Source organism: Oncorhynchus keta, unplaced genomic scaffold (assembly GCF_023373465.1).
Source record: "Oncorhynchus keta strain PuntledgeMale-10-30-2019 unplaced genomic scaffold, Oket_V2 Un_contig_1178_pilon_pilon, whole genome shotgun sequence".
NCBI classification, from domain to species: Eukaryota; Metazoa; Chordata; class Actinopteri; order Salmoniformes; family Salmonidae; genus Oncorhynchus; species Oncorhynchus keta.
This window is the reverse complement of record NW_026277621.1, coordinates 22,909-38,552: the sequence shown is the minus strand read 5'-3', so window position 1 is coordinate 38,552 and position 15,644 is coordinate 22,909. Positions and strand designations below refer to the sequence as shown.

Genomic DNA, 15,644 nt, shown 5'->3' with positions numbered 1-15,644 from the left:
GAAGTGGAGGCAATGTGATGGTCTGGGGGGAGGTGGAGGCAATGTGATGGTCTGGGGGAGGTGGAGGCAATGTGATGGTCTGGGGGAGGTGGAGGCAATGTGATGGTCTGGGGAAGTGGAGGCAATGTGATGGTCTGGGGGAGGTGGAGGCAATGTGATGGTCTGGGGAGGTGGAGGCAATGTGATGGTCTGGGGGAGGTGGAGGCAATGTGATGGTCTGGGGAGGTGGAGGCAATGTGATGGTCTGGGGGAGGTGGAGGCAATGTGATGGTCTGGGGGAGGTGGAGGCAATGTGATGGTCTGGGGGAGGTGGAGGCAATGTGATGGTCTGGGGAGGTGGAGGCAATGTGATGGTCTGGGGGAGGTGGAGGCAATGTGATGGTCTGGGGGAGGTGGAGGCAATGTGATGGTCTAGGGGAGGTGGAGGCAATGTGATGGTCTGGGGGAGGTGGAGGCAATGTGATGGTCTGGGGAGGTGGAGGCAATGTGATGGTCTGGGGGAGGTGGAGGCAATGTGATGGTCTGGGGAGGTGGAGGCAATGTGATGGTCTAGGGAGGTGGAGGCAATGTGGTCTGGGGGAGGTGGAGGCAATGTGATGGTCTGGGGGTGCTTTGGTGGTGGTAAAGTGAGATTTGTAAAAGGGATCTTGAAGAAGCAAGGCTATTACTCCATTTTGCATACCATACCTTTTGGACAGCGCTGAATTGGAGCCAATTTTCTCCTACAACAGGACAATGACCCAAAGCACAGCTCCAAACTATGCAAGAACTATTTAGGGAAGAAGCAGTCAGCTGGTATTCTGTCTATAATGGAGTGTCCAGCACTGTCAACGGATCTCAACCCTATTGAGCTGTTGTGGGAGCAGCTTGACCGTATGGTACGTAAGAAGAGCCCATCAAGCCAATCCAACTGGGGGGAGGAGCTTCAGGAAGCATGGGGTGAAATCTCTCCAGATCACCTCAACAAATTGACAACTAGAACGCCAAAGGTCTGCAAGGCTGTAATTGCTGCAAACGGAGAATTCTTTGACAAAAAAGTTTGAAGGACACAATTGTTATTTAAATTAAAAATCATTATTTATAACCTTGTCAACATCTTGACCGTCTTTCCTATTAATTTTGCTAAAATATTTCATGTCTGTTTTCATGAAAACCAGGACATTTCTAAGTGACCCCAAACTTTTGAACGGTAGTGTATATTCACGTCACCAAATAATTGATTAAAACACTGTTTGCACTCGCCTCAGCAGCACCCTGTAGGGCAGCACCATGATTTAGCCGGAGGACAGCTAGATTCTGTCCTCCTTTGGGTACATTGACTTCAATACCAAACCTAGTAGGCTCATGGTTCTCTCCCCTTCCATAGACTTATACAGTAATTATGACAGGATGGAAGATGTCCTCCGACCTATCAGACCTCTTGCATCATGAACTGGCATGTTGTCCACCCAATCAAAATATCAGAGAATTAATCTAGTACTGAAAGCGTAATCTACAGATAGCTAGCACTGCAGTGCATAACATGTGGTGAGTAGATGCAAGGCGGTACTGAATGTGTCGCTCTCTGTCAACGTGACTACTCTACGTTGTAAACTTTCATTCATAGGAAGGTTGCAGCAACCTCATGAAGGGAAAATTTGAGTATCATTTTGTAGTCTTATCGATGTTACATTGAACTGGGTGAATGGAATATGAATAACAGTCATCCAATATGCTGTAATAGAAATAAGGCCATGCTCATTAAAACATGTATCATCCTCCCTCATCTGAAATGGCACCGACTGCCACTACACTCAAAGTACATTCAAAAACACAGATATTAACAATTATTCAAAAAAATCTACCTGCAGTAGAGCATGCTGGGGAAAAAAAGTTAATTTGTTATCATAACTTGTGAGTTGATGTGACTTCTCATTTAATTTTGAGTCAGTACCACTTAACATTGACTTTCTAGTGTACTAGAAGAATTTGAATTCAAAATGCCTTGGGGTTTAAATGTAGGCCTTCGTGCAGCTTGGTAGTAAAGGTTCGTTTTAGATTAGAGGTAGTAAGGTATGGTTAGTTTAAATTAGAGGTTGTCATGGTTACTTGATATAGGCCTCTGTGCTGCTGTGGCCTTTGAGTTGGTCTTCCATCAGGTAGGTGTTGTGGGAGGAGCTGATGAAGTAGTGGTTGATTGGCTGGCTCATATCCTGGAACACCTCCCTTGTGGGCGGGGTTGAAGATAGACCCCTCCTCCTGGTGCAGGTACATCAGGAAGCCATCTTTGGTCATGTGATTCTTCTGCTTTGCTGGGGGCAGAATGAGTTAGGTAATTGGGCCTTGTGAAATAGCCTCCCAGATATACAGTGTATTCAGAAAGTATTCACACCCCTTGACACATTTTGTTGTGTTACAGCCTGAATTGAAAATTGATTAAATTCAGATTTATTTTGTCAACACACAATACCCCATAATGTCAAAGTTGAATTATGCTTTTCTAAAAATAAAAATAAATCATAAAAAATGAAAAGCTGAAATGTCTTGAATCAGTAGGTATTCAACCCCTTTGTTATGGCAAGCCTAAATATGTTCAGGAGTAAAACATTGCTTAAATTAACAAGTCACATATGTAATAATAGTGTTTAACATGATGGTTGAATGTCTACCTCATCTCTGTACCCCACATAAACAATTATCTGTAAAGTCCCTCAGTCGAGCAGTGAATTTAATACAGATACAACCACAAAGACCAGCAACGATTTCCAAAGCCTCGCAAAGAAGGGCACCTATTGGTAGATGGGTAAACATAAAAAAGTAGACATTGAATATCCATTTGAGCATGGTGAAGTTATTAATTACACTTTGGATGGCGTATCAATACACCCAGTCACTACAAAGATACAGGTATCCTTCCTAACTCAGTTGCCAGAGAGGAAGGAAACCGCTCAGGGATTTCACCATGAGGCTGGAAGACAGCTAGTTTCCGTCCTCCTCCACTGAGAGAGAGAGAGAGAGCGAGAGAGAGAGAGAGAGAGAGAGAGAGAGAGAGAGAGAGAGAGACAGAGAGAGAGAGAGAGAGAGAGACAGAGAGAGAGAGAGACAGAGAGAGAGAGAGAGAGAGAGAGAGAGAGAGAGGACAGAGAGAGAGAGAGAGAGAGAGAGAGAGAGAGAGAGAGAGAGAGAGAGAGACAGAGACAGAGACAGGTAGAGAGAGAGAGAGAGAGAGAGAGGGGGGTTCCATCACTTTTAGCCTACTCAAGCAGAGAGGGATGCCATGTTAGCTAACTGGCTATAGTTTCCAAATCGAGGCCAGCTTTTGTTTTTATTAATTTATAGCCACTTTCTATCAATGATCAACAACCATTTTGACAGACCTTGAAGAATTTTGAGAAGAATAATGGGGAAATGTTGCACAATCCAGGTGTGGAAATCTTAGAGACTTACCCAGAAAGACTCACAGCTGTAATAGCTCTTAGAGACTTACCCAGAAAGACTCACAGCTGTAATAGCTCTTAGAGACTTACCCAGAAAGACTCACAGCTGTAATAGCTCTTAGAGACTTACCCAGAAAGACTCACAACTGTAATAGCTCTTAGAGACTTACCCAGAAAGACTCACAGCTGTAATAGCTCTTAGAGACTTACCCAGAAAGATTCACAGCTGTAATAGCTCTTAGAGACTTACCCAGAAAGACTCACAACTGTAATAGCTCTTAGAGACTTACCCAGAAAGACTCACAACTGTAATAGCTCTTAGAGACTTACCCAGAAAGACTCACAGCTGTAATAGCTCTTAGAGACTTACCCAGAAAGACTCACAACTGTAATAGCTCTTAGAGACTTACCCAGAAAGACTCACAGCTGTAATAGCTCTTAGAGACTTACCCAGAAAGACTCACAACTGTAATAGCTCTTAGAGACTTACCCAGAAAGACTCACAACTGTAATAGCTCTTAGAGACTTACCCAGAAAGACTCACAACTGTAATAGCTCTTAGAGACTTACCCAGAAAGACTCACAGCTGTAATAGCTCTTAGAGACTTACCCAGAAAGACTCACAACTGTAATAGCTCTTAGAGACTTACCCAGAAAGACTCACAACTGTAATAGCTCTTAGAGACATACCCAGAAAGACTCACAACTGTAATAGCTCTTAGAGACTTACCCAGAAAGACTCACAGCTGTAATAGCTCTTAGAGACTTACCCAGAAAGACTCACAGCTGTAATAGCTCTTAGAGACTTACCCAGAAAGACTCACAGCTGTAATAGCTCTTAGAGACTTACCCAGAAAGACTCACAGCTGTAATAGCTCTTAGAGACTTACCCAGAAAGACTCACAGCTGTAATAGCTCTTAGAGACTTACCCAGAAAGATTCACAGCTGTAATAGCTGTCAAAGGGATTCTAACATGTTTTGACTCATGGGGTGTGAATACTTATGTAAATAAGACATTACTGTATTTCATTTTAAATTAATCTGCAAAACAAATGTCCAAAAACGTGTTTTCACTTTGTCATTATGTGGTATTTTGTGTAAATGTAAAAATATGTAAATGTAATCAAGTCGAGGAATGAATACTTTGTGAAGACAATGTATATAATTTATTTTTAAAATGGAAAGGTGCCTCAGAAATACACAAAGTATTTTAGCACATTCACAGAATACCATAAAACGGTATGCTGCCATTGAATACTGCATTCTTACGCAGAGTAAAATGAACTCACTATATAAGGGAGCATGTACACTGAGTGTACAAAACATTAAGAACACCTGCTCTTTCTAGATTCTAGAGATAGTTGTTATTAATGGCTGGGGTAAAATGAGTGTACAAAACATCTGGAACATCTCGCTAATATTGAGTTGTGCCCCCCTTTTGCCCCCAGAACAGCCTCAGTGTGTCAGGAAGTCTACAAGGTGTGGAACGCATTCCACAGGGACAATGCTGTTGTTGTTGACTCCAATGCTTCCCACAGTGGTGTCAAATTGGCTGATGCCCTTTGGGTGGTGGACCCTTCTTGATAGATACGGAAACTGTACAGTGTGAAAAACCCAGCAGCGTTGCAATTCTTGACACACTCAGACTGGTCTTGGCACATTCACCCTCTGCATGGCACACATACACAATCCATGTCTCAATTGTCTCAAGGATTAAAAATCCTTCTTTAACCCGTCTCCTCTCCTTCATCTACACTGATTGAAGTGGATTTAACACGTGACATCACTAAAGGATCCTAGTTTTCACCTGGATTCACCTGGTCAGTCTGTCATGGAAAGAGCAGGTGTTCTTAATGTTTTGTACACTCAGTGTACATGCTCCCTTATATAGTGAGTTCAGTACTAGAGCATCTCTCCTCACCCGAGTCATCCAGATCATATTGAGTCAGAACTAGAGCATCTCTCCTCACCTGAGTCATCCAGATCATATTGAGTCAGAACTAGAGCATCTCTCCTCACCTGAGTCATCCAGATGATCATATTGAGTCAGAACTAGAGCATCTCTCCTCACCTGAGTCATCCAGATCATATTGAGTCATTACTAGATCATCTCTCCTCACCTGAGTCATCCAGATCATATTGAGTCAGAACTAGAGCATCTCTCCTCACCTGAGTCATCCAGATCATATTGAGTCATTACTAGATCATCTCTCTTCACCTGAATCATCCAGATCATATTGAGTCAGAACTAGAGCATCTCTCCTCACCTGAGTCATCCAGATCATATTGAGTCAGAACTAGAGCATCTCTCCTCACCTGAATCATCCAGATCATATTGAGTCAGAACTAGAGCATCTCTCCTCACCTGAGTCATCCAGATCATATTGAGTCAGTACTAGAGCATCTCTCCTCACCTGAGTCATCCAGATCATATTGAGTCAGTACTAGAGCATCTCTCCTCACCTGAATCATCCAGATCATATTGAGTCATTACTAGATCATCTCTCCTCACCTGAGTCATCCAGATCATATTGAGTCAGAACTAGAGCATCTCTCCTCACCTGAGTCATCCAGATCATATTGAGTCAGAACTAGAGCATCTCTCCTCACCTGAGTCATCCAGATGATCATATTGAGTCAGAACTAGAGCATCTCTCCTCACCTGAGTCATCCAGATCATATTGAGTCATTACTAGATCATCTCTCCTCACCTGAGTCATCCAGATCATATTGAGTCAGAACTAGAGCATCTCTCCTCACCTGAGTCATCCAGATCATATTGAGTCATTACTAGATCATCTCTCTTCACCTGAATCATCCAGATCATATTGAGTCAGAACTAGAGCATCTCTCCTCACCTGAGTCATCCAGATCATATTGAGTCAGTACTAGAGCATCTCTCCTCACCTGAGTCATCCAGATCATATTGAGTCAGTACTAGAGCATCTCTCCTCACCTGAGTCATCCAGATCATATTGAGTCAGAACTAGATCATCTCTCCTCACCTGAGTCATCCAGATCATATTGAGTCAGAACTAGATCATCTCTCCTCACCTGAGTCATCCAGATCATATTGAGTCAGAACTAGAGCATCTCTCCTCACCTGAGTCATCCAGATCATATTGAGTCAGAACTAGAGCATCTCTCCTCACCTGAGTCATCCAGATCATATTGAGTCAGAACTAGAGCATCTCTCCTCACCTGAGTCATCCAGATCATATTGAGTCAGAACTAGAGCATCTCTCCTCACCTGAGTCATCCAGATCATATTGAGTCAGAACTAGAGCATCTCTCCTCACCTGAGTCATCCAGATCATATTGAGTCAGAACTAGAGCATCTCTCCTCACCTGAGTCATCCAGATCATATTGAGTCAGTACTAGAGCATCTCTCCTCACCTGAGTCATCCAGATCATATTGAGTCAGAACTAGATCATCTCTCCTCACCTGAGTCATCCAGATCATATTGAGTCAGTACTAGAGCATCTCTCCTCACCTGAGTCATCCAGATCATATTGAGTCAGTACTAGAGCATCTCTCCTCACCTGAGTCATCCAGATCATATTGAGTTCAGTACTAGAGCATCTCTCCTCACCTGAGTCATCCAGATCATATTGAGTCAGTACTAGAGCATCTCTCCTCACCTGAGTCATCCAGATCATATTGAGTCAGCACGTGAGCATCTCTCACCTGAATCGTCCAGCTCGTATCTCTCTATGAGTCTTACAGCGTCCTCCATTGTGGCCACCTCACGCTGCTCGTTCAGCAGGAAGTTGAGCAGGTCTTTGACACTCATCTTCTCCCCCCGTAGTGGCGTACTTTCCATAGATCACATCGATCTCCTCGCGGTATATCAGCAGGTCATAGAAGTGTTTGATCTCAGGGCCTTCCAGGAGCCCGAGTTAGACTTGTCACATTTCTGTAGGATCATTAACAAAAAATCATGAACAAAACAGTACTAACGAGATACAGTACATTGAGTTCCTCCTCAGACAAAGTAAAATGCTTTGAAACACAGCGTAACCTTAAATGAAACCCAGGAACATTACAGGGATGCATTAGGAGCTGCCTGTACAGAGTCTATAACACCATCCTCGTAAGTTATTGACCAACTGTAGGTGTCCACTCACTGCAAACAGCACTTCAGCGTACATGTCGTCCACCTCGATGTTGATCTGGCGGAGGAAGTGCTTCAGCTCCTTCAGGGTCATCTTGTTGTCCTTGTTCTTGTCTGCCTTCCTCATACAGTTGAAGATCCAGCTTTAATACGCCCAGATTTAAGGATCAATCATTCACCATGTAGGAATATGTCAACGATAAATACCCAACGCAGAGGAAGAGGTCTAAAATACTAGAGTACTAATGGTCAATAGCGAATTGTAAACAGGAGTTGGGTTTCAGTTCAACATCTGTTCAGAATCTGTGGAATGTCAAATTAAATCAAATCAAATGTTATTTGTCACATACACATTGTTAGCAGATGTTAATGGTCACATACACATGGTTAGCAGATGTTAATGGTCACATACACATGGTTAGCAGATGTTAATGGTCACATACACATGGTTAGCAGATGTTAATGGTCACATACACATGGTTAGCAGATGTTAATGGTCACATACACATGGTTAGCAGATGTTAATGCGAGTGTAGCCAAATGTTTGTGTGCTTCTAGTTCCGACAATGCAGTAATAACCAACGAGTAATCTAACCTAACAATTCCAAAACTACTGTCTTATACACACAAGTGTAAAGGAATAAAGAATATGTACATAAAGATATATGAATGAGTGATGGTACAGAACGGCATAGACAAGATGCAGTAGATGGTATTGAGTGCAGTATATACATATGAGATGAGTATGTAAACAAAGTGGCATAGTTTAAAGTGGCTAGTGATACATGTATAGATGATATAGAGTACATAAAGATGCAGTAGATGATATAGAGTACAGTATATACATATACATATGAGATGAGTAATGTAGGTATTTAAACTTTATATTAAGTGGCATTGTTTAAAGTGGCTAGTGATACATGTATTACATAAAGATGCAGTAGATGATATAGAGTACAGTATATACATATACATATGAGATGAGTAATGTAGGGTATTTAAACTTTATATTAAGTGGCATTGTTTAAAGTGGCTAGTGATACATTTTTTACATCAATTTCCATCCATTTCCATTATTAAAAGGAGCTGGAGTTGAGTCAGTATGTTGGCAGCAGCCACTCAATGTTAGTGGTGGCTGTAACAGTCTGATGGGATAGATAGGCAGATGATGATGTACAAGTAGAGATACTGGTGAGCAAAAGAGCAGAAAAGTTTTTAAAAAACAATATGGGGATGAGGTAGGTAGATTGGGTGGGCTATTTACAGATGGACTATGTACAGCTGCAGCGATCGGTTAGCTGCTCAGATAGCAGATGTTTAAAGTCAGTGAGGGAGATATAAGTCTCCAGCTTCAGGGATTTTTTGCAATTCGTCCCAGTCACTGGCAGCAGAGAACTGGAAGGAAAGGCGGCCAAATGAGGTGTCGGCCCTGGGGATGACCAGTGAGATATACCCGCTGGAGCGCGTGCTACAGGTGGGTGTTGTCATCGTGACCAGTGAGCTGAGAAAAAGGCGGAGCTCCACCTAGCATAGACTTATAGATGACCTGGAGCCAATGGCTCTGGCGACGAATATGTAGTGAGTGCCAGCCGACTAGAGCATACAGGTCTCAGTGGTGGATGGTATAAGGTGCTTTAGTCACAAAACAGATGGCACTGTGATAGACCGCATCCAGCCCGCTGAGCAGAGTATTGGAAGCTATTTTGCAGATGACATCGCCAAAGTCAAGGATCGGTAGGATAGTCAGTTTACTAGGGTAACTTTGGCGGTGTGAATGAAGGAGGCTTTGTTGCGGAATAGGAAGCCGATTTCAGATCCGATTTTGGACTTTTGGACTCATGTTTAACAGGAGAGTTTACAATCTAAACAGACAGACACCTGGGCAGTGTGTCTGTCTGTTTAGAGAGTGAAGGAGGCTTTGTTGCGAAATAGAAAGCCGATTCTAGATTTACCTTTGGATTGGAGATGTTAATGTGAGTCTGGAAGGAGAGTTTACAGTCTAAACAGACACCTAGGTATTTGTAGTTGTCCACATATTTTAGGTCAGAACCGTCCAGAGTAGTGATGCTAGTCAGGCGGGTGCGGGCAGCAAACACAGTGTCCAAGGAAGGGCCAGATGTATATAGAATGGTGTCGTCTGTGTAGAGGTGAATCAGAGAATCACCCGCAGCAAGAGCGACATCGTTGATATATACAGAGAAAACAGCCCGAGAATTGAACCCTGTGGTATCCACATAGAGACTGCCAGAGGTCTGGACAACAGGCCCTCCGATTTGACACACTGAACTCTGTCTGCAAAGTAGTTGGTGAACCAGGCGAGGCAGTCATTTGAGAAACCAAGTCTGCAGATAAGAATATGGTGATTGACAGAGTCGAAAGCCTTGGCCAGGTCGATGAAGACGGCTGCACAGTACTGTCTTTTATCGATGGCAGTTATGATGTCGTTTAGTACCTTGAGCCGAGGTGCACCCGGGACCAGCTCCAAAACCAGATTGCACAGCAGGACGGTGGGACCCGAAATGGTCAGCGATGTGTTCATTAACTTGGCTTTTGAAGACCTTAGAAAGGCAAGGCAGGATGGGTATAGGTCTGTAACAGTTTGGGTCTAGAGTGTCACCCCCTTTGATTTGTCCTTCTCAAATAAACCTATTTTTCTCCACCTGATTTGCTTTGGAGATTGTGTTATTGAAGAATAACCTAAATTGCTAGCAACCAGTTGCTCAGAGCTTAAATGTTGACCTATACACATTATAGATGGAATCCACTATACTGAATTTTTTTATATATTTTTACATATTCTTATTTTCAATGACGGCCTGGGAACAGTGGGTTAACTGCCTGTTCAGGGGCAGAACGACATATTTGTACCTTGTCAGCTCGGGGTTTGAACTCGCAACCTTCCGGTTACTAGTCCATCGCTCTAACCACTAGGCTACCCTGCCGCTGGACAACTATTTTCTGATTTGTAACTCCAAGTACTGGTAACTCCAAGTAACTAAACAATGTTTTAGTTGTGAACTGCAAAGCAAGCAGATTAACAAAAGAGGATACTGCTCGCTCGTCTGCTGGCTGTTGAGTTTCTTCATGTTAGAGATGATCTTCTCCAGACCACTGACCCACTGCCTAGCCTCCTCTGCCGAGGTCGCCACCAGATCCAGGTTCCTCCTGCGGCCCTTAAAGAAGATGGAGAAACAGCGGTCCTCAACGTGGGCCTCTGTGTGCTTCTGAAGACCCTCCGACTGACGGCCCTTACGCACAGAATCTACGTCATCAATGGAGACTGAAAGGGGAGACAAGAAGGGGATTGAGGTTAGAATTGTTTATAAATCCTGGTCCTGAAGTCTGACCGCTTGGTTTCATGGCTGCTGAGATTTGATCGTTTCTTGGTTTAAACCAAAAAGCCTCAAGGTCCAGGCTGGAAACTGTGTGATGACATGGCTGTCACCATGGAGACCATGGGCTTGTCCCAATCATGTCTTCATCACATCTACCCCAGACAGAAACATACAGGAGAGGGTGGGTTTGATAGGACAGGGTGATAGAGGAGGGTATGCAGGAAGCCTCTCTGTCTCAGTGTGCCTTTCACCCACTCACAGCACCCAACAGCCATCTATCTGACTGTCTACACACTTCGTTCCCAGTTTCTGTTCCTATACACCCCAACCTGTGTAACTGACTGGAGGAGCCTGTCAATCAGACTTAGTCCCTGGTGTCTACTGGTCAGTCAAATTTAGTCCCTGGTGTCTCCTGGTCAGTCAGACTTAGTCCCTGGTGTCTACTGGTCAATCAGACTTAGTCCCTGGTGTCTACTGGTCAATCAGACTTAGTCCCTGGTGTCTACTGGTCAATCAGACTCCCTGGTGTCTACTGGTCAATCAGACTTAGTCCCTGGTGTCTACTGGTCAGTCAGACTTAGTCCCTGGTGTCTACTGGTCAATCAGACTTAGTCCCTGGTGTCTACTGGTCAATCAGACTTAGTCCCTGGTGTCTACTGGTCAGTCAGTTACACAGTCAGTATCTAAATAATATGTGTGAAATGCTTGATAGTTTATGTGATGTAAACAGAGAGGTCTACTTTCTTGGGGACATGAATATTGACTGGTTTTCATCAAGCTGTCTGCTCAAAAGGAAGCTTCTCACTGTAACTAGTGTCTGTAATCTGGTTCAGGTTATTAATCAACCCACTCAACAGGAAGCTTCTCACTGTGACCAGTGCCTGTAATCTGGTTCAGGTTATTAATCAACCCACTCAACAGGAAGCTTCTCACTGTGACCAGTGTCTGTAATCTGGTTCAGGTTATTAATCAACCCACTCAGCAGGAAGCTTCTCACTGTAACCAGTGTCTGTAATCTGGTTCAGGTTATTAATCAACCCACTCAACAGGAAGCTTCTCACTGTAACCAGTGTCTGTAATCTGGTTCAGGTTATTAATCAACCCACTCAACAGGAAGCTTCTCACTGTAACCAGTGTCTGTAATCTGGTTCAGGTTATTAATCAACCCACTCAACAGGAAGCTTCTCACTGTAACCAGTGTCTGTAATCTGGTTCAGGTTATTAATCAACCCACTCAACAGGAAGCTTCTCACTGTAACCAGTGCCTGTAACCTGGTTCAGGTTATTAATCAACCCACTCAGCAGGAAGCTTCTCACTGTAACCAGTGTCTGTAATCTGGTTCAGGTTATTAATCAACCCACTCAACAGGAAGCTTCTCACTGTGACCAGCGTCTGTAATCTGGTTCAGGTTATTAATCAACCCACTCAACAGGAAGCTTCTCACTGTAACCAGTAACCTGGTTCAGGTTATTAATCAACCCACTCAACAGGAAGCTTCTCACTGTAACCAGTGTCTGTAATCTGGTTCAGGTTATTAATCAACCCACTCAACAGGAAGCTTCTCACTGTGACCAGCGTCTGTAATCTGGTTCAGGTTATTAATCAACCCACTCAACAGGAAGCTTCTCACTGTAACCAGCGTCTGTCATCTGGTTCAGGTTATTAATCAACCCACTCAACAGGAAGCTTCTCACTGTGACCAGCGTCTGTAATCTGGTTCAGGTTATTAATCAACCCACTCAACAGGAAGCTTCTCACTGTAACCAGCATCTGTCATCTGGTTCAGGTTATTAATCAACCCACTCAACAGGAAGCTTCTCACTGTAACCAGTGTCTGTAACCTGGTTCAGGTTATTAATCAACCCTCTCAACAGGAAGCTTCTCACTGTAACCAGTGTCTGTAATCTGGTTCAGGTTATTAATCAACCCACTCAACAGGAAGCTTCTCACTGTAACCAGTGTCTGTAATCTGGTTCAGGTTATTAATCAACCCACTCAACAGGAAGCTTCTCACTGTAACCAGTGTCTGTAACCTGGTTCAGGTTATTAATCAACCTACTCAACAGGAAGCTTCTCACTGTAACCAGTGTCTGTAATCTGGTTCAGGTTATTAATCAACCTATCAGGGTGTTTACAAACACTACAGGAACAAGATCATCCACATGTATTGATCACATGTTTACTAATACTGTAGAACTTTGTTCTAAAGCTGTATCCGTACCCATTGGATGCAGTGATCACAATATAGTGGCTATATCCAGGAAAACCAAAGTTACAACAGCTGGGCCTAAAATAGTGTATCAGAGATCATACAAAATATTTAGCTGTGACTCTTATGTGGACGATGTAAAAGAAAATTGTTGGTCTGATGTGATTAATGAGGAGCATCCAGATGCTGGTCTGATGTGATTAATGAGGACCATCCAGACGCTGGTCTGATGTGATTAATGAGGAGCATCCAGACGCTGGTCTGATGTGATTAATGAGGAGCATCCAGACGCTGGTCTGATGTGATTAATGAGGAGCATCCAGACGCTGGTCTGATGTGATTAATGAGGAGCATCCAGACGCTGGTCTGATGTGATTAATGAGGAGCATCCAGATGCTGGTCTGATGTGATTAATGAGGAGCATCCAGACGCTGGTCTGATGTGATTAATGAGGAGCATCCAGATGCTGGTCTGATGTGATTAATGAGGAGCATCCAGACGTTGGTCTAACGTGATTAATGAGAAGCATCCAGACGCTGGTCTGATGTGATTAATGAGGAGCATCCAGACGCTGGTCTGATGTGATTAATGAGGAGCATCCAGACGCTGGTCTGATGTGATTAATGAGGAGCATACAGACGCTGGTCTGATGTGATTAATGAGGAGCATCCAGACGCTGGTCTGATGTGATTAATGAGGAGCATCCAGACGCTGGTCTGATGTGATTAATGAGGAGCATCCAGACGCTGGTCTGATGTGGTTAATGAGGAGCATCCAGACGCTGGTCTGATGTGATTAATGAGGAGCATCCAGACGCTGGTCTGATGTGATTAATGAGGAGCATCCAGACGCTGGTCTGATGTGATTAATGAGGGGCATCCAGACGCTGGTCTGATGTGATTAAAGAGGAGCATCCAGATGCTGGTCTGATGTGATTAATGAGGAGCATCCAGATGCTGGTCTGATGTGATTAATGAGGAGCATCCAGATGCTGGTCTGATGTGATTAATGAGGAGCATCCAGATGCTGGTCTGATGTGGTTAATGAGGAGCATCCAGACGCTGGTCTGATGTGATTAATGAGGAGCATCCAGACGCTGGTCTGATGTGATTAATGAGGAGCATCCAGATGCTGGTCTGATGTGATTAATGAGGAGCATCCAGATGCTGGTCTGATGTGATTAATGAGGAGCATCCAGACGCTGGTCTGATGTGATTAATGAGGAGCATCCAGATGCTGGTCTGATGTGATTAATGAGGAGCATCCAGACGCTGGTCTGATGTGATTAATGAGGAGCATCCAGACGCTGGTCTGATGTGATTAATGAGGAGCATCCAGATGATGGTCCGATGTGGTTAATGAGGAGCATCCAGACGCTGGTCTGATGTGATTAATGAGGAGCATCCAGACGCTGGTCTGATGTGATTAATGAGGAGCATTCAGACGCTGGTCTGATGTGATTAATGAGGAGCATCCAGATGCTGCACTTGATGAATTTATGAAATTGCTTCTTCCAATTATTGATAAACATGGACCTGTTAAGAAACTGACTGTATATGCATAAAAAAACTAAGAATGAAAGATAAGCATTGTAAGTTTGAATTTTGTAAAGTTTGTGTGGGAGAGGTGGAAAAATTATTATCATCGATCAATAATGACAAACTCCTTGCATTGACAACTTAGATGGAAAGCTACTGAGGATGGTAGCTGACTCTATAGCCACTCCTATCTGTCATGATTTTAATCTGAGTCTAGAGGAAAGTTTTTGTCCTCAGGCCTGGAGGGAAGCCAAAAGTCATTCCACTAGCTATGAGTGGTAAAGCAGCCTTTACTGGTTCTAACAGCCGACCAATCAGCTTGCTGTCAGCTCTGAGCAAACGGTTGGAAAAAATGTGTGTTTTTACCAAATACAATGTTATTTCTCTGTAAACAAATTAACAACAGATGTTCAGCGTGCTTAGTGAGAAGGGCACTCAACATGCACTGACACAAATAACTGATGATTGGTTGACTTAAAATAACAATAAGAAGATTGTGGGAACTGTACTGTTAGATTTCAGTATTTGATATTAATGACCATAACCTGTTGTTGAAAAAACATATGTGTTATGGCTGTTGAGGTGTTGAGCATCATCTGGACAGAGTGATGTAGTTGATGAAGATGGGGGTGTAACAGGTGGGTCTGGACAGACTGATGTAGTTGATGAAGATGGGGGTGTAACAGGTGGGTCTGGACAGTGTGATGTAGTTGATGAAACAGGTGGGTCTGTACAGTGGATGTAGTTGATGAAGATGGGGGTGTAACAGGTGGGTCTGGACAGAGTGATGTAGTTGATGGGGGTGTAACAGGTGGGTCTGTACAGAGTGATGTAGTGGATGAAGATGGGGGTGTAACAGGTGGGTCTGGACAGAGTGATGTAGTTGATGAAGATGGGGGTGTAACAGGTGGGTCTGTACAGTGTGATGTAGTTGATGAAGATGGGGTGTAACAGGTGGGTCTGGACAGAGTGATGTAGTTGATGGGGGTGTAACAGGTGGGTCTGGACAGAGTGATGTAGTTGATGAG

At 43.6% G+C, this 15,644-nt stretch overlaps 1 pseudogene; it reads right to left on the bottom strand.

The window, feature by feature from the left end:
• Positions 1-2,012: 2,012 nt before the first annotated feature.
• LOC127917603 (1-phosphatidylinositol 4,5-bisphosphate phosphodiesterase delta-1-like) lies at positions 2,013-11,143 on the bottom strand (annotated as a pseudogene).
• Between the last annotated feature and the right edge of the window lie 4,501 nt (positions 11,144-15,644).